The 27,398-nt window shown below is 39.7% G+C and overlaps 1 protein-coding gene across 8 annotated transcripts in view; it reads left to right on the top strand.

Annotated features, from left to right (window-relative positions):
* The first annotated feature begins 1,403 nt into the window (after nt 1-1,403).
* The window catches only part of CNOT4 (CCR4-NOT transcription complex subunit 4), a 77,445-nt gene continuing 51,450 nt past the window's right edge, over nt 1,404-27,398 (top strand). For 4 of the 8 annotated variants that reach the window (XM_030462749.1, XM_030462771.1, XM_030462762.1 and 1 more), the window contains exon 1: nt 1,685-1,825. The gene's annotated coding sequence lies outside the window, so the exon portion shown is untranslated. Of the gene's footprint in view, nt 1,826-27,398 lie in introns of all 8 variants that reach the window. The other 4 variants (XM_030462769.1, XM_030462793.1, XM_030462756.1 and 1 more) reach the window with 2 other exon arrangements.

The raw sequence follows: 27,398 nt of genomic DNA on the forward strand, positions 1-27,398 counted from the left end.
AAGTGCTCGGTTTTGTCTGCTAGTTGAGGTGACGAGGTCCTTTGTGTGGCATGGGGATTACAGGAAAGGGGAGGGGAGAGTTAAGGTTCAGTTTTAAGAGAGCCCTGGGCCAGGGAGTCTGCGATGGAGAGAAGAGACAGAAGTAGTGTGGTTTGTGTGCATTTCTAACCATGGAGAGACCGCAAATCCGGGGGAGAGAAATAAGTCTCCTTGAGAACTGAGAGGGAGTTGCTTCTGTCAAAATCGCTGCCACAGGAGAGAGGTTCCCGGGGAACAGAGAGGTGCTGGGTGGGTGCTGGAGGCTTCAGCCACCCAAAACTGGGCCTCGTGGGACAGCAGCACCAAGGTCGAGAAACCGGGGGGGGGGAATGGGGGGACACGGATGGGGTCTCCAAATTTTGCAGCTTTTAGCAGTGGATGTCCTCGTCAGTGAGTCCACGTGGTAAGCCTGTGAGGATGGAGAATAGAAAATAATAATAATAAAGGTAAAATAAGTAAATAAATAAATAATTAAAGAAAAGAGAGTCAGGGCGGGGGGGAAGGGAAGGGAAGGGAAGGGAAGGGAAGGGAAGGGAAGGGAAGGGAAGGGAAGGGAAGGGAAGGGAAGGGAAGGGAAGGGAAGGGAAGGGAAGGGAAGGGAAGGGAAGGGAAGGGGGAGGTGGTGCGGGGATCCCCTCCAGGACTGGGCTGTCCGGCTGGGGACGCGGTGCCCGCAGGAGAGAGCGGACGGGGGAGCGGAGCAGCGCGGGAGCCCCGTCCCGCTCTCCTGGTGTGTGAGGGAAAGAGCCGGACAGTGAGAAACCGCTGCCAGCGGGGAATTTACCGGGAGCCGCGTCCGTTCCCGGTCCAAGCGCCGTGAGGGCTGCTCTTCCCGACAGGACATCCTCTCCTCCCTCCCCTCCCCGGGAGTTACAGCCGGCACAGTCTGAGGGGAGGTAGGCGGGATCGCTGAGACCCGGCGAGGGGAAAAAAACCAAAACAAAAAAACCCCACACCAAAACAAAGCAACAGACAAACTCAGAGCAGGGTCAGTCGGAAAGAGGGATGAATGGATGAATTAATTAATAAATAATAAATAAACCAACCCCGTATTTTAAACTTGCGGAGGTTTAACCGCCAGCAACAAGCGGCTGAAACTGCTTCGGGTTTACGGCCGGCTATCTCCGCAGAGAGGGGAGGTGGGGCGGCCGTGCTTGGGGAGAGGGGGAGAGGATGCCCGCACTTACGCGGGGGGCAGCGGTGTCAGAAGGCGACCGAACCCCCCTCCCGGACCGAGACCGCACAGCGCCTTCCACCTCCCCCCGGCGCTGCTGCCTACAAATCCCGTCATGCCCAGCGCCGTCGCGGGTCGTTTGCGTCACTCCCCGTCCTCCCCCCCCACCTCCTGCCGTTGCTCCCCTCCCACTGTCGGCGGCGCAAGCGCAGGGGAGGCGGCGTCCTGGGGAAGTCTCCCTAATGTAAGATGGTGGCCGGGCTGGCAGCGGAGCGCCCCGAGCTCGGAGATTACCCGTCTCTCGCGTAAAGGTCGTCGGAGCAGCCACCCAAGCGCCCAGACGGCCGCCGCCGCAAGTCCCGCCCCAGGAGCGTCGCTGCGGTTTTTTTTCTTCCTCCCTCCCTCCCCGCCTCGCTTCTCTTCTCTTTCCTCACCGCCTCTCGCCTTCCCTTCCCACCCTTCTCCTCCTTCTCCCCTCGCCTCCTTTCCCGCACGCTCGCTCACCCACCCACCCACCAGTCCGCCCCCGCCGGCCCGGCCACCGCCGCGCCGGGCAGCGTGAGGGAGAGCCGCGCACACGCACCGCGGGCCGGGCAGGGAGGAGGAAGGCGGGTGAGTGCGAGCTGAAGGCCGGGCCGGGGAAGGAAGGAGGGAGGGAAGGAGAGGGGAGGAGGAGGAGGAGGAGGAGGAGGGGGGCGGGGGGGTGGGAAGCCGGGCCGCTCAGGCTACGAGAGCGCCGAGGCTTCGCTGGGACGGTGCAGGCCTCAGCTCACTCCCCGGTGCCAGCCCCGGCGCCGGGGGGGGGACGCGCCGGGCCGCTGCCGTGCGCGGAGGGCACCGGGCCGTGTGGGGCGGGCGAGGAGACGAGCGGGCGGCTCCTCCCCGGGGGGCTCCGGAGAAGGGGGCTCGCTCTGTGCCGCTGCCTGGGGGAAGCTTTATTTATTCCCTTCGTGCCGCCCCGGCGCCGAGAGTCCTTGGGCCGTGCCGGGCCGGCCCGCCGACCGGGGCCGCGGAGGGACGGTGCCCCCGGCGCCGTTCGCTTTGGCTGGGGAGGCTGGCGCGGCCGGGCGCGGGGATTGCGGCGTGATTCACTTAAGATTTGCGTGGAAATTTCCTCTCTCCCCTTCTTCCTCCTCCTTGGAGCCAGGCTCCATTTGTTCCTGTGATCTGCACTTTTTTTTTTTTTTTTTTTTTTTCCTTAGAGAGACAAACAGATGGTAAATGGCAGCGTCTTCTTTTTGGTGTTATTTTGGACAGTCCGTGTAACCTCTCGAGGTTTGTCTGTTAGTAGAATAACCGGTGTGTAACTTTCCGCCCCCTACTTGTAAAATACTGGGGGCTCTTTCCATTTTGTGCGTTAGCAGAAGCAAATGACAAGGCTGCGTATGGGCTCTCATCCTACTTCCAGCGACGGTCTTACAGCTCTATCTGCCAGTCTGAAAGCAAGCTGCCCGTGCCTTCGTCTGTGCAGTAAAGGGGGAGGGAAAATACTCTAGATAACGATCTAGAAATGCTCCGTTACTGTACCTGGAAGGATTTAATTGTCCATGGCAGTATGTGCAGCATGGTGGTATCAAGTATGTAGTTCACAATTTTCTCTAGCATATATGTTAATGTAAGCAAAACTCAGCAGCTAGTTAGAGCTGGGGAAGCTAGGCCTGCAGATATTAGCTTACTCTGGCCCAAAAGTTGTAGAAGTTAATGTTGGCTGGTCACATGTTTACTGAGACTGTACAGATTTCTAACTCGCTGTGTTTTAACTGTCTGGTTTTGGTTTTAGTTTTAAAATGTCTCCACTTGGTCATCCCTGTATGTTGACTTCATGTTCTTATAAATGTAATGACTGGCACCAACAGAAGAGAAACTCATACTAGAAGACGAATATGTAGAAGAATGAAATTCTTTCTATGCCTTTTCTATCCCTGCTTTTAAAACAAAAGCAAAAAAAGAAAAAGAAAAAAAATATAGGCTTCTGAAGAGCTAATAGTTAAATAGCTGTTTTACTTGAGAGGGAGAATTAGTTTCAGATGGCCTACAAGTACTCAAACATTCTTGTACTTTCTTAGCATCTCTTCAATAATGTAGTGAACTAACACGTGGTCTAGGATTCAGATAGGTTATACCTTTTGGGTTTTTGTGGTGGAGTTTCCATTTCATAAACAAGATGAACACATGCAAGTGTTTAGAAGTGCTTGGTGGTTAAACTTAGCTGAATTGCAAACAAAGTTCATTCTGGGAGAAAGGATTATTTTGGAAAGGGTGAATTACAGTGATAAAATGATCTCAGTTTTTAGCTTGTGTGTTTCTTCAGGTGCCTTTTTATTAGCTGATGGGTCTCGAAGGACCCTAAAAGCTTTTCGTTTTACAGAAAAAAGGTGGTAAGTGCATGTCAGGAACAGGACTATATTAATTTCTTGGTAACTTTGCTTTAGAAAGTTTAAGAAGAGCTATACAGTGCCCACTAAATAAAAGGCTTGGGTTGAAGAAGTGGGTTGAGACAATATACACAAGTCTGTGGCTTTTTTGTTTAATTAAAAATACTCATTATAAACAGTTGTCATTCATGGCTGCTGTTGAGGAAAGTTAGGATATTCTTTGCAGAGGAAATGTTTTGAAATTACTGTAACCATGATCTCAAGTATGGGACCTGAAGGCTTAACTGTGACAACTATTTCTCTAAATTTTGCCTATCTCTTGGAGAGATTGTTTCAAATAGTGTTTTGTAAGCACAGATAACTGCTAAGTGGCTGATCACAGATTGCATCTTGGGCATTGGACGATTAAATTCGTTGTTCTGGTAAAGTGAGGCTGATCTATAGACTTTACCACATGTTGGAAGGAAATTACTTATTCATCAAAACCTCTAGGACCGAGGTTCTTTTAAACTTTCACATGGTGAGTGGGGTGTCTTAGGATGTACAAACCACCTTTTGTTCCACTTGGAGTTACGTAGTATTGCTGAGATAACCTGAGTAAGTGCATGTGTGCAAGACTGCATAAATCACCTTGCTTTAAATGTGCTGCTGTGTATCTTTCTACCTGCTTGGTCCTTTTTCTTTTATTGGATGGAAGGAGCATGAGGAGTCAGAGCTCTATGAATAAAAAGAGCCTCCGTCTTTCTGGGCCCCTGTCTTCTGCTTCCTGGAGAACAGTTAAAGAATATATTCCTCTCAGGAGATTGATTAACATTTGTTAACATGTTAACAATGGTAAGCACATACCAGACTTAGAAAAGAAAGTATATCAGCAAATGATTTGGCATGGCTGAAGATGCTGCTCAGACCTTCTGGTTCTTCCTGTAAGCAAATTGGGAGGGCAGTATAAGTATCTAGTAGAAAATATGAATATTACCTCTGTAAGTAAAAACATGTCTGTGTTTTTGCATTACAGTGTTTGGATCAGTTAGGTGCATATTTTCTTAAACTGGTTTTGTTACGTCGTACCAGAAACTTCAATGATATTCTTGTTTTTTTCAGATGGCATTTTTCTTGTGCAAGCTTGAAGAGTGAATCCTCATTGTTTTCTTACTTCAGAATTGTATCAAAGATTCTACTAATTTATTGAACACTCAGGATACATGTTCTTGACTCTGGCTAGCTAATACTAGACTGCTGTTGCTCAAAGGAAAGAATTAGTGTTTAAACTAGTGATGTACATACAATACTAAGATCAAGTAGGTTTTGTGGTTTGTTGTTTGGTGTGGTTTTTTTCCTTTTGTTTGTTTTCTTTCATTTCCCTTGGCTGTTCTAGGAACATGACAGCTTCAAGGTATTTCTTATAAGGAGTCTATCATTTAAATGGAGCTTACAGGTTTTTTCTAAATACATGTACAACGCTATGGATTCATAAACTATCTTACAAACATGCTTTGACAGTTTTAGAAATCTTGCATCCAAAACCATCAGGAGAGTACAAGTCAAGATAATGTATCCTGAAAGCTGTGTACTGTTTTTATGATGCAGCAGAATAGGTTAGTGTTAATTTCATACTGATTAATCAATAATTGTGTATTTTTATTAGCTACTTAACTGATTGCTGGTCTTTAAAGTGGGGAAATGTGGGTTAGAGTCAGCATAAGAATAATTTTTTATCTTTTACTCAGAACCAGAAATAAAGATTCAAGCAAATACACTACTGAACTTGGTGGGAAGGGTGCTTAGCTATTAATTGAGGCTTGTACCCTGAGCAGTGCTGTCTGCTTTGGATCAGGTGTAATTCCAGTGGAAAAAAGAAAAACTGGAAAACTTCAGGTCTCTGTGAGTGGCTTTCTAACATATTATACTATGATCTCAGCATCAGGTTGTTCTATCTTGATGCTGTCTGGAGAATAATAGATGCCTAATATGTAATTGCTTCTAACTGGCTGCAGTAACTGCTATGAAGTAACTGTGCTTCTGCTTGTCTTGGTTGTGAGATGAAGGTACCCTCTTGTATTGCAGATCTTCGGACTGTCCTCTTCTGGCAGTCTTTTCACTCATCATAGATTAGCAATCCTTGTTTGCCAGAAGGTAACATAGCAATACCTTGTCTTTGATTGCAAGTATTAATTATTAGCACTAGGAGTTCATAGAATCATAGAGTTAGGTTTGGAAGGGACCTTAAAGATTATCTAGATCCAAACCCCCTGCCATAGGCAGGGACACCTCCCACTAGATCAGATTGTTCAGTCTCATCCATTCTGGCCTTAAAAAACAATTTGAGGTAATGTTCTGTTATTTGAAAGTGAAGAAAAAAAATTAAGTGTTTTAAAAGAGATTGAGAGAGAATCTGTAAAAATTACAGTGCATCCCTTGCCCTGATGTTAAACTACTTCTAATGAAATATTCAAATTCTGAACAGAATCACAGGAGCTTTGCAGCAATGGCCAAAAAAATATGATAAGAGTAAGAGAGAGGGTTGTGTAGTTTTCAAGTAGTGGTTCATCCCTGGTTTTACACTGACAGATTTTTAGGCCTTATTTGTGCTGGCCTGCAACCAAATCTTATGTTTTGGACTACTGTAATATCTACTAACTCTGATATCTACCTTGCTTAACAGAAAGTACATTTCACTTTTCCCAGCGTGGGTTTTCTTAAATGGTTTCTTCCATGTAAGATTTGATACAGAAAAGTAGTAACTAAAGAGGTAACAATTGTTCATTGCTTATTGTAGGACAAAATAACACTGCATAAGAAGACCAGTTTCCCAGATTAATGCAATGGAATAATGAGAAACTGGGCAATTAGTTTCAGGAACTGAATTCAAACGATGAGAATTACTTCAATACAGGCTACATGTTGTGTTTTGGTTTAAAGTTTCTATTAGTAGTGTAGATTTATTGTAGATCCAGTTTGAATAGTGTATATTAATTTTAAATTGCAAGACCCATGGGCTGGGACAACTAGAATGTGAAATACTCTACTTGCAGTTGGAATAATTTTATTACTTCTAAACCTGTCTCCTGTTACATATTAAAGTAACTTACCATCTAAAAAACCAACCAAACAAAACCCACCAAGAAACCCCAACAAACAAAACAGAATTTGAGTAGGAAAATGGGAGGAAGTAATTCAATTATATTTATAGGTGCTTTGGAACTGCCTACCTGAGGGAGTTTAAGCAATAAGTTTTGATGAAGGTAATGTCCCAGATAGGCAAGGATGTGGTGGCTCTTGATTAGAGTTTGTTTTGAGGTACAGCCTAGAAACTTAAAAAATGGGGTGGGGGTAAAGAAGTATGTAACAGTAATCACTAGATATGTGGAGAAATTGTTCTGCTACCTTTTTTTTTTTCTTTCTATACCTTCTTTCCACACACAGTGAATAGAGATAGGTATCTGTAGCTGCAGCTGTGCCTGTCACTTAAAGACTTAAAGCTTTTATATGATCTGTAGAAGTTACCTTGGGCTGTTGGACATTGCAAAAATAGAAACTATTTCCTCTCCTTGAATAGCTACAGCTTCATTACATGTGACTTCTTCTTTTTTCATTGAATGAAATCTAGAATTAGTCTTCAGCATCTCATTCATAAAAAATATCCTATGACCTCCTAAACCTATGAGCTCCTAAACCAGTATAAAATGGAAGACCAAAAATTATTAGGTCAGAATTAGTGTTTATAGGTCAACTTGTCAGGTAGTTAGTTTGAATGCATTTTCCCCAGTCATTGTGAACTGTGGGGACCCCTAAACTGTTGGAGTTGTGTTAAAAGCACTGGTCTGAGAGTCACATTAATCCAGTTTGTCTGGTGGCCTGATGTTACTGCCATTTATCATATAACTGATGCTTCTCTGAAGGAGCCTGCTTGCCTGTGCTGCTGTTGGTTGTTTAGCAAGTTGAATCCCTTTTCCTAAGAAGGTAGGCTTTCCTTCATCCTAGGAAACTTCAACCTAGGTTAAAGGTCAAGGGAGTTTTAATTTAGGAACCACATTTAAGAAATTATAGCTTCTTCCCATCTTTGAAAGCTTCTTTGCAGATCCTTTCATTTAGTAAAGCATTAATATTGTGGTTTCACAGGTAGTGGCAGACTGGTGCTAGAACATCAGGTGGTTAATCTGAAAGTAGAGGGTGATCACTTGTTTTTGCTTACATAACTGTTAGCCTATGTTGAATATATGGAAGAACAGCTGGGGAGTTTAAGGAAATTCCAGCTCTTACACTCATGAAGCTGTCTTTTGCACATGGGTAGTGTCACAGGGCTGAATTAATTTTTATCTTTAGTATTTGTTACAATTGTAAGCATGCTTCATGGTAAGACTTCTCATTTTCAACAGTGTAGTGGCTTTATTCTCTAATTGAGTCCATTTAGAGCCATTGATGTCTTAATTCTTTTGCTCCTCGTCTCATTCAGATTTAACCTTGAGGCTTATAATTGCCTGGGGGTGGGGCAGTGTCATACCTTGTGTGAGAACCATTGCTCTGGTTACTACTATATAAATACCTAGCATGGTGAAACTTGGTAAGAACCAGCTGTGTTGTGTGACCATATGACTGACAGTCTTAAGAAAACAACGTACCTCAGGCAGAAACTGCTTGGAATTGGTTGCGTAGACAAGAGTTTCTTTTTCTGGGAAGCCAGCAAACTGCTTTCAAGTTCTGCATTCAAAAAGAGAATACCATATAGCCATCTTTATAAGGAAGCCTGCAGTGTCATGGCTTTTATTTACTGAGCTTAGTATATAGAGTATAACTAGGGTGAATAATCAGGAAACAAGCACTTAGAAGTAAAATGCCTTTTTTTTTCTCTACTGCTTATTAATTTTAGTTACCATGAGTGTCTTAAAATTCTTTGCACATACATATATGCATATACATTAAACTATTGAGTAGAGGTGAAGCAACAAATAAAAGTATTTGGTAGGAGGAGGTGTGAGAGGCAGGTTCCTTTTGGCATTTGCAGTGCTGTAGTCATCTGTTCTTAATAAATGAGCCACTTACTGGTAGAGAGGAGCAACCTGCTGCTCTTTCTGCTGTACTTGATTTGTACTGACTGAATATTTAGTGAAGGTTACTTCAATACAGGTGCAGTGCAGCATCTTTTGACAATACCATTTGGTTGCAGGTTTTTTTGGTTTTGTTTTTTTCTGGGGGGGGAGGATTTAAAATGGACTTGCAAGATCCCGGTGTATAGAAGTACAAGAAAGGTGATGGATTCTGTGCTGTGTCATGGGTTTTGGGTGGGGTTTTTTGTGTTTTCTTTTGTTTTCTATTAATTATAAAGCCAGATATGAGAAATCATCCCTTCAGACAGAGATGAGATTAGCATAAATGTTTCTGAGCCTCGTTAATGTTTTTCTTTACACTTAAAATGTGATAGCCAGTTCTTCTTTACCTTAAGGCAGTTGTTTGGATTTCGCATGAGTTCTGGTTAGTTTGTTTCATGGGCTTAGGCTTCTCTGAAGGAACTGCATTTAGCTGCTCATAATCAGTAAAAGCTCAGAACTGTCTCTGTTAGTATTAAAAAGGCACAGAATTTAAAGGATATGCAGGGCAGGTGCATTTTCAGTCAACTTGAACTTCTGTGCTTTTTATAGCATATATTTGTCATAGTCTGACAGATTGTTTGGGATTTAATGCAGTGCTTTGTACATGTCAAATGACTCCTTAACTTCACCTACCTGAGTTAGTGCAGCTCCATATAGTTGAGGTTGCAGTAGAAGGAATTTACCTAAAATCAGTTCTACAGATCTTACTTAAGTTTCTGGAAGATGATGTTCTGCTTTTGACTGTTTTACTGGTGTATTTCTTTTTAGAATACTAAATTACTTTTCCTTTTCTACCCAGCCTTTAAAAAAATCACCTCAAACTGTTTCCTTACACTACTCTTTGATGATGTCCCTTTTTTATTTTTTCCTTTAAAACAAATCTTTATATGTGGTTGTCTGTAGAATTTGTTTACTACAGCATAAAGGTTATCTTCAGGCAGTTATATGTTCTGTTCCCCACTGAGATAAAGATACTGCCCTGAATGCAGGTCCTGGTCTTTCTCAACTTTGTTGTTTAGCAACAAATATGTATTTCCCTGAAAACTAGAAGCAGAAGGTGGTAGCTTGTATACCACATATATGGGAGTGGGGCTTTATGATGTGAAGGAATATTGCTCATCATAAGCATAAGAAATAATACACAAGTATTTCTAACAGGGATGTGGAATGAGTGATAGATTCTTCCATCCTCTGAAGTTTCCTTTGCTTCTAGGTTAAATATTTGAACTGTGATTAGTTTTTCAAAATAAAATTCAATTTTTTACTAACCCAAAATAGATCTCTATAGTGATGCTGCAATATACTTTGACCAGTTTTAGACTTGAATATGTCAAAGTGGTTATACCTTGTTGACTTGTGAATCCTTAAGACTTTATAGTGTTTATCTCATTGAGACTTCAATCTTCACTTGAAGGCAGTGATGCAAGCTTCTCATCTGGAGTCTTTAAACTCCTGTGTTTAGGTATAAAAAATAGTATCTTCTGAATAATTGAAAGTTATTCCTAAATTCTGCAAAGGAATGGAGTTTGCAATGTGATTTTTACCTTTGGGTAGTCCTGTGATTTAAGTTTCTACCTTTTTGCATAGATTTTAAAATTTTTTACCCTTACTTCTGCCTAATAAAAGTTAACCATAATCAGTAATTTCTGAGAGTTGCCTAAAATACTTAGCCTTGTTGATCTGACCTCTGCTTTGTACCGATTTTCGTTATGATGGCAATCTTGTTAGCTAAGGAATGCTGAATTAAGTGTAATCTTCCACTTTCTGACAGATATGTTTTTATAGAATACCAGAATATATGCTGAAGTAGTAGAAAGATAGGGAATGGAGTGGATACATCTGAAGTGAGTTTCACCCTGAAATTCCTAATGTTTCCCCTTGTCCCAGCAGTGCCTTTAGGGTAAGATTCTGAAGTACAACCAAGAAAAAAGTGAGCATGAGGGAGGAGATTTAGGTTCTTTCTTTGTTCTGTGCTTGTATGGTGGTGTTTTGTTGGTTTTGGGTTTTTGTTTCATTGATTTGTTTTGTTCTCTTCCCCACAAAGTAAATTTCTAAGTGTCCCCTTTAGTAGCCAGCAACTATCCACAAAGTGTGATTGAGTATGACTCTGTTTAGACATTTATACTATTTTCTATTGACTCAGGTGTCTGTGAATCTTTTTGAAGCAGCATCCTGTCCTTGTGTGTCCCAAGCACACTGTTGTTTTCTGTACTTAACTTAGTTTAAAACATAGACTTGAGTCAATATTTTTCTTCAGCCAATGGAACCCTTAGCTTGCTGGGTTTTTTGATACTGCATTTTAATAAGATGTACCTTGTGTTTTATTTATCTGTTTTCTAAACTGCTAAAGTTCAGGATTTTTGTCTTGAATTATGTGTTACAGAATTCCACGTTTCAGAGAAGCATCTCCCTTTTCCTTTTTATCATAAAATAAGAAATAAGCCAGAGGCCTATTTTCCACCTACTTCCTGATAGTGCCACAAATTTGGACACAGGATGTGTGCTATATTTGCGATCAATTTTAACTTCCAGATACAGTTTTTCAGAAGTGCACAAGCAGCTAAAGCATTAGCTCTTGTGGCTAGTGTCTGCTAAGCCTGATGAAAACAGACTGCCTGATGTGTAAGTAACTCAGTATACATGTTGCAGCCCTTTGAAATAGAAATGGGCTTGTATATATTGAACTTCTAACTTTATAATTTCACTGTACTCCATGGATTTATACACTAGGACTGTTACATTGTGCAACAGTAGTCTTTATGCTAGATAATTGTTTTAACTAAAATTTTGGTACCTAATATTGCAAATGCAGACTCCAGTTCTCTAGTTAAAGCATACTGTGTAATTCCTTTGTAGCTGTTAAGTTTATTCCATTGACTAGAGTCGACTTTCATGGACTGACTAGTCATGACATGGATTTTCCAGTAGTTAACAGTATTTGATGTTATTTACTTCTTCACCAAAGAGTGAGTGGCTGTGTCTGAAGAGCTGATACAGTCCTGAACTATCTTGCCATTAGCCTTATAAGTAACTTGGTAGGACAGGATGGAGGTTGAGAGAACTGATAGAGGAACTTTTGCTTGTAATTGCCTGTTGGACATTACACCTTACCAGAAACTTCAGACATAGAAGTGATTGTGGCTTCTTTGTTCATGTCTTTCACTTATTTTTACAACAGCTCTAAGTAATATGCTCTTATTTTCTTCCCTGATATATTTCTGATATTCATACTTGGAGATATTTTGATTTCCCCACCTCCCTACCCCTCCTTTTACATTTTCCTTTGTATCGAAGTGTGTGTGTGTGTATATATATATATATATATGTATAAGGCTGTAAAACTTCTGCTCTGTTCAGCAAAACTGTCATTTCATTCTGTGGGTTTTTTTAGATGTTCTTCCATAACTAATTCCAGTCTAGAAGTAGAGCTATGGGCTGAACAGGAGACGTTCTCACTTCATAGCTGAGGAATGTCTTATGGAGGGATTATAGTGAGCCTAGAAGGGGAAGCATGGAACTCATTTCAGCTTGTACTAGAAGAGCTTTTAGTATGAGGTCTTAGCTCTTGCAGTTGGATCTGAGGAGGTGCAGGGATGAAGATGAAAAGCCACTCTGAATCAAAACATTCACATTGTAATGGATGACTTCAAGTTTAGAAGATGCATAGGAGAAGTAAGAGTTTGAAATTCCGCAGTTTGTTAGGGAAATGGCTTTTCAGCCTGCAGAAGAGAAGGCTTTGGGAAGCAGGGGGAACTAATGGTGAGTAACCTAGTATTTATGGGCAAGCTATTGAGAGTACTAAGGCAGGATCTTTAAAGCAGTGTGTGGAAGGCAGGCAAGAGACAGCAAGCATGCATTAAAGTAAGTGCATTTAAGAACATGTTTCACTATGGAGTGGGATGATCACTGGGATGAGATTCTGCAGGATCCACCCTTGGGTATTTTGATGCTCAGCTGGATAAAGCCTTGAGTAACCTAGACTGATCATCCTGACCTGGCTTTGAGCAAGAGGTTGACTAGAGAATCCTAGAGATCCTTTCCAACCAGAATTAATCTATGATTCTGTACCAAAACACTGTAAAAATCCTCAGCTTCATTAATATAAAGTTGTCCATGTTAGAGCATGAAATTAGGTATCACTAATGGGCCTGTATTCAAAGCCTTACTGTATGTAGATAGTGTGGCTTCAGTGGAAATTCAAGAATGTTTTTAAACTTAGTCTTGCAATGCAGAAGACTACTGAATCTTTTGCACAGTCAAATGATGTTTGTTTTCTTAAAGTTTGAGCTGCTTACTTATGAATTCAGTGGTGATGTTCTCAGAGGTGGAAGAACTTTTTCATACCCTGTCCATGGTACTGCAGGTGCAGATGACCCTGCCACAGCACTCCTCATGCTGAGAAAATGTTGGAAAATGAGTGATTTAGTACTGCAGCTGGGGTAGGTTCTGTGTGTGGTGTGTTTTGTGTAGGTATTTTTCTTCCTCTCTCACCTGTAAGGTTTTTTCTGTTTGTTGTTTCTTCAGGCTGGATACTTTGTGTTCAGAGCCTCATGAATAGTGGCAGTGTATGTAGCTAAATGTTCATTTCTGTAGCTATGTCTCTGGGAAAAGCAGAAAAAGTGGGCTTTGTTTCTGTTGGCTAAAAAGCACAATTTCATCGTAAGTAATTGAGAATAATTTCTGTAACTTGTCACTGCAAGTATGCTGTAATCTGTCTTGTGGCAGAACTTAAAAATCTTGGTTTCCTAGTGATCAGCAGAATTATCAATGGAGTTGCAAATGAAAGATAAAATTAGATGTTTAACATTGGTATGCTGGTTCATAGCATCTGCAGTATCTCTCAGGATAAAGTAGGCAATGAAGTAAATCTGATCCTAGCACCCCAAATTTACTTCATCTTTGCAGTGTGCCTCTGGATAGAGTAATTGACACTACTTAGTCTAGATTTTGCATGTATTCTTTCTTTAGTTTCAAAATGTTGTCGAGGAGTAACTAGAAAAGTGTTATACTAACCGTTTATTATGCTGATACCACTGTTAGGTAAAAGCGGAAGGACATGTAATTTTTGTAGTTCTTTAGTACTTCTGTTTCCCCCCAAAAAACACTGGACAATTCTCACTCTTGACTCTTACATAGCAAGAGTTGTGATGGTTTAGTGAAACTTGCAGACTAAAACTAATTAGGGACCGATGAACCGAGATAAGTGCTTGTAAACTATCCAGTACCTTTATAGAATGCTGTAAAGGAAGAGAGTGTGTTTGAGAGCTATTTGCATGTCAAGTAATTGTCAACTCTTTGTCTTACCAGTGAAACAAATTTAACAGGAGTGATATAAATAATCACAGAAGTATACCTTAATTCTGGTATGCAGAATTAACTGGGATGCAAACATGGTTCATTCTTCATGTTGCCCTTTTTTTTGGCTTCTCTACACAACTGGTAGCTTAGTGTGGTATGGGCAACCTGGGGTGCTGTGGGTACTGGGAACCTGGACTCCAGCTGACAGGTATAATAAGTGGCTTGGCTGTTGTGGTCACCACTAACTTTGAACTAGATGTAGGCACCAGCTAAAGGGTCAGACTTCTAATCTATTCAGTAATTACTGGAGAAGTAGTGCTCTGCAAACAACATAATTTTGGCAAGAAGAGCAGGTAGGAGAGCTGATGCAGTTTGTCCCCTATATAACTTATCAGTGAATTACATTTGGTACTTTAACTGTTGCTAGATGCATTGAAAATAAAATGTAAATAATATTTCATTTGTCCATCTGAAAACATGAGTAATGTTTGAGTAAGATTTTTGAAGGGAAGTGGGGAGAAAGCTGCTTACAGTGTGGAAGCAATTCTGCATGGTAGTCCTTTTATAGGTAATTACTGTAAGAATCATTCTGAAAGACAGAATGCCTTTTATAAGTTGAAAAAAGTTGAGAACCCTGTATGTTTTCTGTAGAGCAGTAAACTTGTAAGCTTTTTCAGTTTAAACTTCTGTCAGTTAATGTAATTTTTTCTGTGCAAATGTGTTGTTATAAATTCTAGCAGTGCATGATTGCAGCTTCTCCTACAAGAATACTTTTGTTACATACCTGTGTGTAATGGATTTTGACAGCTATACCCCAAACTTGTTTTGAAATGTGGAAAAAGACGTAAGTGCAAGATTTGTAAATGTGCTTGAATAGGAAGTAAATATAGTTGGGGTGTTCAGCAGCCATAATGCTATCTGTTACAGATGCAATGTGATGACTGTATAATAGATACTTCAAGGTTTTTTTTTTTTTTGATCCCGTTTGAATTGATGCAAGATGCTTATTTTACTGCTCAAATTATGTATGCTGAAGGGTCTGTTTTTCTCTTTATACCTTTTCTAAGGAAACTTTGGTGTAGTGGGTAATTTACTTTGGTTTTTGTTCTGAAAGTATCTTAAAGACTCCTTTTACCCTCCTCACCTCTCAAGTGTAGTGGTTGGTTTTCCCTGCTATGCCATAATTTATGTTAATCATTTTGCTCTCAAAATAACCATGCTTGCTGTTCATGGACACATGTAAATTGAGTATTAATTTTAATTCTTATGCACATCCTAAAGAACAATTTGTAAATTAATTCAACAAAACTTTCTTTAACTCTTACGAAAACTTGGGACATCAGAGCTTGAGATTTAGTACTTAATACAATAGAGCCCATTTATAACTTAAATCAGTCAATAATAACAATTTTGGAAGTGTTAGGTGTTATCATCCTGTGCAAGGTAGGGGATACAGATGTGGTACCTTGTTGGATGCAGAGATAATATCTTGTGTTAGACCAGAATACCAGTTTATTATACATGTTGGTCTACTTAAAGATGGAATATCAGCCTACAAAACTTGTGGCTGCTTTGGGGAAGGATGAATGCAGGAGTGTATGTGAGGCACCAGGACGTGGCCTCTCCATCTCTGGCAACCTTAGGTGTCCACAGAGCTGCACAGTGCTAGAAGGAAGAAGTTTTCTTTCCTTCCATGCTCACTCTCATCTTCTCTTGTGATTGTCTTTGAGCTGTGTCCTTCTGTTTAAGAAAATTTGCCACTGGCTCATGCTTTCCTTGGTATTGATATGTGTGTTCAGGTGTAACAAAGTGAATTCTCGCTTCATGTTGAAAACTATAATTCTGTGTAGTGCTATCTTACACTATTTTATATGCTTCCTATGATCTTAATCTAGAGAGAATATTCTGTGTGCTCTGGCATTATTAGTCATATGCATAGCCATGTGTCTCCAGGATTTAAAAAACCCTTTGGCTATAGATGTCCCCTTAAAAGTGTTCAGAACATTTTTAAGCATTTCATTAAAATCATTTTCATATGGAAATTGAGAAACTAAACTGGAGTTTTCATTAAAAGATGATTTCTGGGAAGTATTACTTAACCTTGGGACTCCTTGCAGGGGATAAATAATGTGAATTCTGCATATTGTCAGTTTGGAGCTCTTGCCTTGTAGAGAAGATGGCTAAAGTGGCAGCTGCTGTAATCTGTAACCTTAAGGAATGAGGCTGTGGGAAGCCAGTCCCTGCTGCTCATGTCATTAGGCTGTCTTCCTCCTGGGAGAGGATGTTGCTTTTCTGTTACTCTCCAACTTTGGATTTCTTCTGCACTACCTACTCCACCCAGTGAGCATTTCCTTCCAGAGGGTCTGGGAATTTAGTTGCTGACGTTCCAGCAGCAGCAGGAATACTTTATCCCTTTCCAAAGGTTTGCTTTTTGTATGTGAGCTGGGAATTTATCTAACTGATGTTCTAGCATAAATTTGGGAATGATGATGCAGTTAACACATGCATACATAACCAAGTTTTAATAAACAGATTGGAAAGAAACAGTGGGGAAAAATAAGAAACCACAAAACCAGAGGTGCTCTTTATTCCCTTGACTATTCATTGCTAGCTAACTACTGCTATGTTAATACTTGGTGGGCAATCTGAACTATCTGTGTCTTTCTTCATGTATTACGTTATCAACTAAAACTCTACCATCTGATTTACCTGTCTGCACAATACTTATCAGAAGCCTTTTCTATTACAGTAGCTAAAGAGAAAACACTAACCTGTTTTGCAAAGACAAATGTCCCATCTGAAAAAGTGGATAAAATCTGGCTTACTGAGTCAGAGAAGCAAAGATACTTCAGTTGTGTTGTGGTCTGTACAGATTATTTAAGCCCTCTTCATTACAGTGTGAATCTGACCCTTATGCAGACAGGTAATAAAAGAAGTGGGAATGTGTAGCCTGTTTCCTGTGAGGTGGCTGCAGCACTTGTCAGAAGATAGCCAGGGTGCCAGTTCCCTGAATAAAATGACATTCCAAGTATTCAGGAAAGATGCTTCTATAATAGTGCTGTTTGCTAGATAAATTTTGAGAATTTTTTTTAAACCCAGAGAGTAAGTCTTTGGTGTTGTGACTTAGCATTATTTTGGAAGTGGACATTTCTATCAGACAGTGAAACCATTCCACTTAGTTGTAGGAACACTAATAAGGGTTTTCTGGTTGCTCTTTAAATCATTTAATTACTTTTAGCACCTTGTAGGTGAAGACTAAGCTACACTGCCAAGTTGCTGTTATAGGTTCCTAATCACACCAACACAAAAGTCATAATGCAATATGACCCATTGTGGTTTTTCTTTATTTCTGCACACACATTTGAAATGGAGCTTCTGCAGTTTTAATGTTGATTTTGGAAGACTTTCTTAAGCATCTTGTTTAACTGTGCTCCTAAAGCAAGCATTAGCATGTCTGATAACCAGATAGTTCTGTCTATCAATTCACATATTAACTATAAAAGAAAAAAGCACACATTTATATTTCATTTTGGTTCATTATTACTTGGCTTCCTGATGCCAAGACCCTAGAAATTCTGTACACTGAAACAGTAGACTGAGTGGATTATTTTTCTTGTTGAATGCAACTGCTGAGCTCATTCATGTTTATTTGCATATTAATATTTCAAATACCGTGATAGTTTAGGATATGTGGCTGTTTATAATAGCCATGTATGTGAAACATTTTCCTTTTAAAATTGGATTTGCAGATTATTTTTTTTCTAAACCAAGTGTCTTTTTTTTTTTAGAATTGATTTTAGGATGTGTAAATAATGCTGTAGTTACATTCAAGACGCAAATATAAAGCTTACTAAGTGGACTTTCTTCATGAATAGAGTGACATTGTCAGAAGTGTTGTCATAAATGGTTGAGCTCTGAAAACTGCAGGGCAAAAAAAAAGAGATTGTAGCAAGGGAAAAGGATGTTGTGATGCTTTCTGGATTCTGTTCTCAGCGGTCTTGTATGAGAATCTGGACATGCTGCACAACTGTCATCAGGAGCTGCTGTACTTGGCCTGGGGTGCCAAAAGAATAAGGAAATGATGGGTGCAGCTGCCTTTTGGTTCTGTCATACTTGAATTCAGGAATTACTGTTGGTTAAATGCCTATGATCGATTATACAGATGATTTTAGCATTAGGCTTCTTTGGAGTGTACTGCTCATTCAGATTGCTTTTTAGTGCTAATGACTTTCAGGATAAAGCACCCAATGATTTTTTCTTAGAAAAACAATTCCTGCAGCTTTTATTTTCTTGACAGCCTGCTTTGATATGTTTCTGCATGGATTCAGCTCCTCTGGAAGGAGTACTAGGGAGTGCCTCCTTGAGCCTATGAAGACCTCTCCTGTGCCTAATGTCTTGAAAGAGAAAGGAGCATTCTGGTCAAAGACTTAGAATGGATTGCTGTACTAATGAAGAAACTGATGTGTTCTTCCTTCATTTAATATTCTAGACCTACTACTTTGGGGCTTCTCTTCAATCTTGGTATCTGACTTTTATCTAGAGAGGACCACATTGCTTCTTGCACTGTTCTGCACTGAGGGCTTTGGTGGTTATCACTGTGCTGGCCATGCAGAGTCTGGCACTGGAACAGGCCACAATAAACAAAGCTTTTTGATTGTCTCTGAGTGGAGAAACTGGGAGCAAATATAAGGGTACAGTAAAAAAAAAATCCTTTCCTAGTTTCAGATATGAACATCTATCTCTGGGCCCAAACAAAAAAACCCTTGCACTGTTACTAGTGGAAAATAGTTGTGTTACTTCTTGTGTTCCTTCTCATAGGGTGGAAAAGGGCAGTGCTAATCAAGCCAAGGATTTTCTGAGAAGTTGTGCTGGCATACTAGTTTTTTAATTTTGGGGGGTGGATGTGCTGTTTTTGGTTTGGTTTTTTTTTCCTACTTGCTTTTTTTTGATACTTCCATAGTCTTTAATCATACTAGCTTAGATAGTGTGAAATCTTAATGCAGTAAATTACCTTCTGCAAAGGTGAGGATCTCAGCTTCTAGGGCAGACTCATTCAGCTTAATTTGTAGAAAGGTAAGAAGTATTTTACAAGTGCATTCATATTTTGCTGAGAACAATCACCCTCCCTAAGTATATTTGCATCAGTCTCTAATGCAATTAAATAATGAGTTACACATTTTCCAGGAATGGAAGACCGAAGGGCAAGAGACATTGGTATGAGATTTCTTTTATAGTTTCAAATTTTGCTTCAGTAGCAGCCCAGTCATTCAATCACCATAGAGAATATGTTGTTAGAAGCAAATATTTTTCCTCCTTTGCTCCTAGAATCTTGTGCAATGCTATCTCAGGGAAAACCATTGTGTTTTCTTGTGAGTTGGAGTGTTAGTCATCTCAGCTTTGTTGTTAGCCCTCTGAATTCCCCTTCTGCGAGACAGGGCCTGTAGACATGGTGTCTCCTTTATGTCTAATGCAGTGATTGAGCACAATGGACCTTATTTAGAAGTGAGGATTCTTCTGTAGAACAAACTGTGCAAGCAGTCTACAACTTAGGGTGATATGCCTGAGTCCCAAGATTTAATGTTACTATTTTACCATTGCTATGTGGGAAGGCAAGGAAACAGCCTCACTGGTGCAAGGTGACATTTGGCTGATGGGGCTAACTGCAGCCTCTTAAATGTTAAAACAATGTTTTTGTAAACAGACTTCCCTTGTTGAGGAAATTCTGTGATACTTCTCTAGAGGATTTCCCTGTAAATGCAAAGTTTTGGAATGCGCTGAATTAGTTCTTGGAGTTGTGGCTCTGGGTTGTGATTGGGTTTTGTTTTGTTTTGTTTTTTTTCCCAAGGAACTTATTTAGGCTTTTCTCAAATTCCTGTATTATGCCCAGATTTGTAAAGACAATCTTTGTGAAGACAAAAGCCAGCTTTTGTTCTGGCTTTGTGAATGTCTTTCTTGAGACTTACTTCTGGTTCCTTGTTCCTGTTGCTGTTTGTTTGATCACCACCAGAAAAAGTGAAGCATTTCTTCAGTGTTCTTTGTGGTACTGACCTCTGTAGGCTGCTTGCCCTTGCTGAGGAGATAGGGGCTTTCTCTGAACCTGCTTAGGCTGCGTGTGATGGTTGTTAATGCCTACAGATGTTGGTTGGGAGTTGTACTCTGCATCCTTCCCAGTACAGCAATCTCTTAATGGTTTTTTGGTCCATCATGGAATCTTCCCTATGCCTCACACTCTGAAGATTTGGTTAGCCTGTTTTAATCCATGGCAGCCTGCTTCCTCTATTTTAAACCTGTGAGGACAGGATACTACAAGAACAAGCTCACTCTGGCAGTTAACCAGAGGAATTACTTGGGTACAGGTTCTTGTAGCTTGTCTGCAAATCTGAACAAATACATGATTAATTTTTTTCCTGTAAACCTTACCCAAGTAAAGTGAGCATGTGTAAATTTGAATTCCTGATTATATTGTCTAGCTGAGAGGATACAATTAGAAAACATTTGAGGGTGGTCTTTCTCCACCTAGTGGGAATCTCGAAGTTACCACGTTTGCTACCAGGTGGTAAAGGAGGGACCCTCCTGGAGGCTGCTCAGACTGGGTTTATGTAGTCTCTCTTGTATTTCCCTTCACATGTCCCATATAGCAGTACCTGTAATTCTTTGCAACTGAGCTCTGTGTATTTTGATCCTACCCTTTTCCAGAATTTACTTCAGTTGCTCTCTAGGCTAAAACTGTACTCTCTGCTGCTGAAAACTATTTGCTGATGAGAAGGAACAGCATCAGTGTGAAAAACATTAGAAGGAGAGATCTTCTAATCGGGTAATACGAGGCCCTAAAATCTACTGACTGCAGATGTGTTGCTTCTTTTTTCTTCAAATGGTTAAGATTTGAGTTGTGGCTGCCAGCACAGTTTATGTATTAAGTTGTAGTACATGAGGAGTTTTGCTTGGATGTGGTTAAGATAGTTGTGTGTCAAGAAGCAAAGTTTTGTTTGTAATAACAAGTAAACAAACCAAAAATAGTATGGGTGTAGACAGCTTGTTCCAAGTGGTATTAGCAGTAGGTAAGTTAGTCTTTTCTGTGAATGCTGAAGATTTGGAGCTTAGTTACAGCTTTTTTTGGTACGCAACATTTTTAAAGCAGTGCTACAGAAACAGCTCTGTACTCTCGCTATATAAGCAGATTAAACCTCAAATCTTGGTCTGGCTAATGACTTCCTCAAATTTTTATCAGTTGCAAAATTCTAGAAAAGCCTATTAAGTATCTCAGTGCTATCACTAAATGTTTCTCCATCACAATACCTGATAACAATGGACACAAATCTGTTTTTTGGGGTTTTTGGTTTTTTTGCCATAGATTTGCTCATGGTGCCTTTTGAAGGCTTGTAACTGAAAGCATCACTAGATAGCAGTGAATTCTGTTAATTTCTGGTAGTTCCTGTAGTGTCAAAATAAGTGGTGCAGCTGTGTCATGGTAGTATATTTGCTGTTACCTGGGAGATGAAGATTTGTAACATTCAATTAGCTTCTTATAAGTTTTGTTCATAAAAATTGTGGAATATTTCTCAGCAGTGCAACATAATTTCCTGACTTTCACAGCTCTTTGAAGCAGTAGTAGTAATTTCATAGTGTGTGTTTCTAGTACCTGGCTGACTGCTGGCAACCAGCTTCAGGACTTCAGATGAAATTAAGCAGGGAAAACTTTTCTTGATTTAAGATAGACATGGAAGTCTTATACTTGCACTGTCTTTTCTCTGTGGTGCATTTCATTCACCTTGTTCAGCAGATGCTATGTAAATAACTGCTTATGCTCTAAGATGTAGTCTTAAAAGCATGTTTATAAAAAACACTAAAGTCAGCTCTAGGGATAGGAAATAAAATTAAAACGATGTGGAAGTGTCCAAAGCGATTCAGACTTTGCAGTCTGTATTAGTTGTTCTTTTCCCCTTCCTGTGTTTCTAAAAGTGTGGGATTTAGTAATAAATGTGAAAGAACTGCTCTACTGAATCAGAATTAAATTAGCCTGGTGTCTTGCTGTGGTTAGTGCCTAGCAGCAAGCTAGAACTCTAGGGAAGACTAAGATCAGGGTGAACATAGTGATACTTCCTCGAATGCTTTCTGAAAACAGTCCTGAAGTCTATGGACTTGAGCTGGGGAAATGTGTAGCCCAGCTGTTTCCTTGGCAGAGTATTTTCTGCTTAATAGTCTTTGACCTTTACACTGGATCTTCCATCTTGGTCATCCTGTCTGAGTATATTTAAACCATTTTAATTCTGTAAGCCTGTGATGGCAAAGAGTTGCACAGTTTAACCAGACAGTACTGTATTTATATTTTTATATATATATAATGTAACATAAATATAAGGTGAATATATATGTGTTCTCTGTCTCCTGCATTCTGTCTTGCATAGTGTGTACCCTCAGTAACCTTCAGTGGATCAGTTCTGTTCCCATGATAAACTTGTTAATTCTTGTCTTTCCTTCTGTACTTGAGAGTTTCTTCTGTGTTCAGGGAGAGGAAAGCAGTTATCCTGTGCACTGAGGATTTCTACATTGATGATGTTTGGTGCTTTTTTTCCTAATAACGCCTTATATTTAGTTTGGCTTTTGACTATGACTGACTACTGAGCAGATTTCACAGGAGATACTTATGACAGCTCAGAGAACTTGTTCCTTAAAATTGCTAGGTAGATTGGCATATCATTGTGCTCATTTAGGAGTAATTTTTCTTTGGTTGCATCATTTGGCATTTAGCAACAATACATTTCATACTATTTTATCACTCTTCAATCCAGTGAGATATTTAAGACCATGAGATGGTCTTAAATGGGGAGTTCTTTGGTGTAATGGCTTCTGCCCACTTTATCCTCATTTTCTTTTTGAGATTGCTGATAAATAGAGTGACTTCTGCCTCTATCAGAAAATGGTGTGGCGCTCCCATTGTTGACTTCCCTTGTTCCTTCTTTTGTTTCCAAGTTTTTAAAATCAGCTCTTAACCTGTTAGAGGACAGACACTTCTGACGGCAGCCTAGCTTCTTTGGAGAGCTCAACAGGACCCTATTGAAAGCTTTTTTGAAATTTAGGAAGAAAACAAAACTGCTCTGGTCCACATGATCTTTGACTTTGCTAGAAAAATTATTTATGGGAGCTTGTCTCTCCATGAACAGTTGAATATTTTGTCTCCTTGTTTTGATTTCCTACTCTAACTACCATGGTCATTGAACTTGATTACAGACTATATCTTAAAAGCTGCAAGATTTGTGATGTTTCTCTTTATGAATGGATGCCTCTTTGGATCATTAGTACCTGTCTGGAACCTGAAATAACGTGCAGTACTGAAAGTACCAGTGTACCTCTGATTCTGTAAACTTCATGGGAGGAGAGGCAAAGATAATAAATTCTGTTATTTTCTCTGAAATATCTTAATGCTTTTCTAAGCAAAATGTTTTATTTCGGTAAAGAAGAAATAAAGTATTTTCTAAAACATTTTTAGATAAATTCCTGTTCATGAAAATCTGGTACTGCAGCTACCTATTTAAAAAGCATCTGTAAAGTCATTAGCAAATGTTTTTAAAAACAGGTTCAGCATGTAAGAACTGTGCTCTGTCCCAGCTGCCTGATCAACACGTGTGAATGACCAGGAGCTGTGGAAGTAAACCTGCAAATAACTTCTAAACTAAACTTGTGGAAGAAAACTCAGTCAAATTCTTAAAAATGGCTTTAAAAATAATTATGGGCTAGAATTTAAAACTCTTCTTCATAACTGTTTATGAAGATTTTATCCTTTACCCTACTGAAATTTTATTAAAAATTGTCTGATCAAGAAATTATTACATGCAGTTTTATAAATTTGTACTCCTCATTTGCAGCAAGTAGACCTTGTACTGAAAAACATAGATAAAGAATTAATGTGCGGGTATTGAGGGCAAAGCTCTTTCCAGTTTTTCACATAAACACGTTGGGGCTTTTAAAGTTCTATTAAATGCAAGAAATCCCAGTTCTAAACTACCTAATACATTCCAGAGTTTTGTAGTATTTAATGGCTAGGAAAACCAATTCACATGTCAGTGTTCTGTCACTGCTTGCTGATTGTCATTATCTTTCCCAAATTGCATCTTTTCCTTAAAGATTCTAAATACAACTTCATTGACTTCCGTTTGGTGCTCCTAAAGAGAAAATTTTGGCTTTATTCTTCCTGTGCTGAGTCAGGAACACTTTGAACTAGAGAATCTGTGTGGGGTTTTTTTTGTTTGGTGTGTTTGGGAGGTTTTTTTGTGTGTTGCTTTGTTTTTCTTCTTCCCCCTTTCCCACCAAGCTCTGTTTCAAGAAATGACTGGACAAAATTGTAATAGACAATTTTCCCATCAGACCTGAATTTGGAACTTCATGTATATTGCAGCTGTTTGCATTATATATGCTCCGTATAAGGGAGCTCTAGACCACAGAATGTGGTCACATCTACGATGTGACATAGATGAAGAGAAATTGCTGCTGATTTACCTGTTTAAAGAAAAAACAACTGTCATAGTGTGACTGTGTGTAACTGGAATTGTTACAAGACAAAGTACTTGATTCAGACGTGGAAATATCTTAAACTGTAGTGCAAAAAAATTGATAGAGTAAACCACAAACCAAAGAAGCTGTTACTGCTCCAGCACTTTTCCTTGCACTCTCTCCTACACAGACCAATGGTGGCAGCTGCACTACAGCTCCTACCTTTGGGTACAGAAATGTAATGTGATTTAAGTTTTGATTTTTTTTTTTTTTTAATTAATGTCAGATGGCCAGTCAGCTAATCTCTAGCATCAGCTGCCAGTCAATTTGAGGACAGTTTTGTGGGCTCTGAGGAGAGCATGGACTTTGACCAAGCTTTTATTCTTCGGAGCTCAGTGCTTTGCATTATTCCCTGATCAGCAGAAGTACTCAAGCTGCAATCACTGCTCATCCAGAACCTATTGATCAGCTCTTTAAGGCTTTCTCTGTGCAGATTTCTGAGTCTCACACGTGTTTTGGTGCTTCTCTCCCCTCCAATCCAAATAAAAAGTCTGTATTCTTTCATGCGTTTATGGGAAAACATGGGAGATGTAGTACCATTGTTGCTAAGAAGACAATAATAGGCTGATATATTCATGTTTGTAGTTTGAAGTTACTTGAGAAGTGAAGAATAAGTCTTAATATTTATATCAATATGTCTGTCTGTAATATTTAAAGGTCAACATATCCTTTTGTTTTCTTTTGAAAGTGTTCAACAAATGCAATAGTTGAAGCCTAGGATAAATACACCTTAATTGAGAATGTGAGGAGAAAACAATCAACATTAAGTAATTTATAATCCATTTTTCAAAGTTTGTTTTAAATAACTTTTAAACACGTACATAAGGAGCTTTGATAATTACTTAATGTGTTCTCTTCCAGATCTTCTGGTGCTTTAGTCTGTTTTCCTAATTTCAAGGATGCTTCTGAAGGGAACTGAGGGGTTGATGCTAACACTGGCTTGATCTCCTGTTCTCTAGGCCTAAAGTGTATTTAGTTATTATGCTTCAGAGTGAATAGTTCTTGAATTTTGTTCATGTCTTGATTATGTGGAAGAAGACTTACCTAGTATATTCAGTTGTACTATTTCTGTTCAAGTAAAGCACCTTGAGCAGTGTAGAATTAAGAAAATTGTTCAAGGGGACTCTTAGAAGCAAGGCAGGTGGGGTGCCCAGTCCCCCCTGCTTACATATAAATAGAAAAATTACTGCTTGGCAACGTATCTTGTGTGAGGGAATTTTAGTAATATTGATATATGCCTGGTATACTTTTCAGGTTTGTTGTGACAATATTGCTGTGGCAACTCAGCCACATCCATAAAGGAGAGCTAGGGAATTTGCAAGGTTCCTGAGGTACTTGGCAAGTAGAGACAAGAAGCCATGGCCTGTGGTCATTAATTCTTCCACTTTGTCTTATTTTCTACAATATTTGGAATTCTTATGGACAAAATTAATACTTGTGTGTCTTTCTCATTTACAGCACCATGTATTATAATGAGTACCTGTGATCAGCTTTTATCCCCCTTTTTTGTGCTTCTCCCCTTCCCCCCACCCCCGCTGCAGATAATTTCAGGAGTGTGTGTGTTAGCTATTGGATACTGTTCCCCTAAGAGGAAAATATAGTGATAAATTTTAACATTCCAAGATCCTTGTTTTCATAAAAAATCATAGGAGAAAAAATTAATGTGTTAAGTGCACCTTAGCTTCACTGGCATTTTCCTTTGTTACGCTTTCTGTGGAAGATATGGTTGCTGTAACTGCTTCTTCGGGGACAAAAATTAGATAATTCTTTTGCTATAGAGGAAGGTATTTAATAATTAAAAAATCTCTGGAGATCCATTTGCAGGAGGTTTAAATGTGTATTTTTTCCTTAGTTCGGATAACACGAATGTCCAGGAATTAATAAGAAAACGGGTTACAAGGTTTTTGCACTGGTAGTTCAAGTGTTAATTACTGAGTACAGCTTGATGGGCAGGCGAGGATTCTTAAGATACTGTAGCAGTCCTGTTGGTGCTGCATCATGAAAATGCAAATGGGAGGGTTTTTTAATGTAAAACCTGAGCTCTCCTTTAATGGAAGTTTTTTATTAAAAAATGTATACATTTTCTTCTGAGCACTGATGGTGCTCTGTGCTAGATTGTACTTCAGTGATAATAAGGCTCTCGTTCCTCAAGCCTTCTTTCAGATCAGACCAGTAGTAATATATGAAGTAATACAGTTATAGCAGAAGGTCAAAAATAAGTCCTTGTGGTAAGTTATCCAGGTGATGGCTGTCTGCAGGATGTTGCAAACTGGGTTATATTCAAATGCAGTCTTGCAGCCTCAAATGAGATGATTTATTCTGTGTGTGAGAATTTCTGGGTCGTGTCTCTTTAAAGGTTGAGGAGCTCCTCAGAGCTGAGCTTTTCTTTTATAATTGGATCTGGGAATACTGGCCATTATTATTAAGTATGCAATCTAATACAAGCTAGCACAAGAAGCTTTCATTATGGAATAATATTTTCATACCTATCTTCTTCAGTGAAGAAAGAAACAGATTGATAAAAACTCCAGTAGCCAGAAGCCTGGAGAACGGTGGTTTTCTTTGTCTTTTGGATGAAGGCATCCCAGGAAAACATGAAGAGATTGAATGACGCAGGGAGACTGATGAAAAGTGAGTGGTGAGAGGGCTGCTTAGAAGACAGGCAGAGGGCTGAGATGTGGCACAGGAGAGGAGGAGAACAGCTTCAACTGCTGTGCAAAGGGTAGCACAAGTGTGGTGACTTAGGCAGCATGTTGTGTGCTTTGGGTTGTTAAGCTGTTTTTTCTTTAAGTTTTAAATTGGTCTTTAGATCATGTCTCAAGTTTGTTTGCTCAACTTCCCCATTAAAATCAGTTATAATTTAAGTCTTCTACTTAT

Source organism: Calypte anna, chromosome 1, assembly GCF_003957555.1.
Source record: "Calypte anna isolate BGI_N300 chromosome 1, bCalAnn1_v1.p, whole genome shotgun sequence".
NCBI lineage: Eukaryota > Metazoa > Chordata > Aves > Apodiformes > Trochilidae > Calypte > Calypte anna.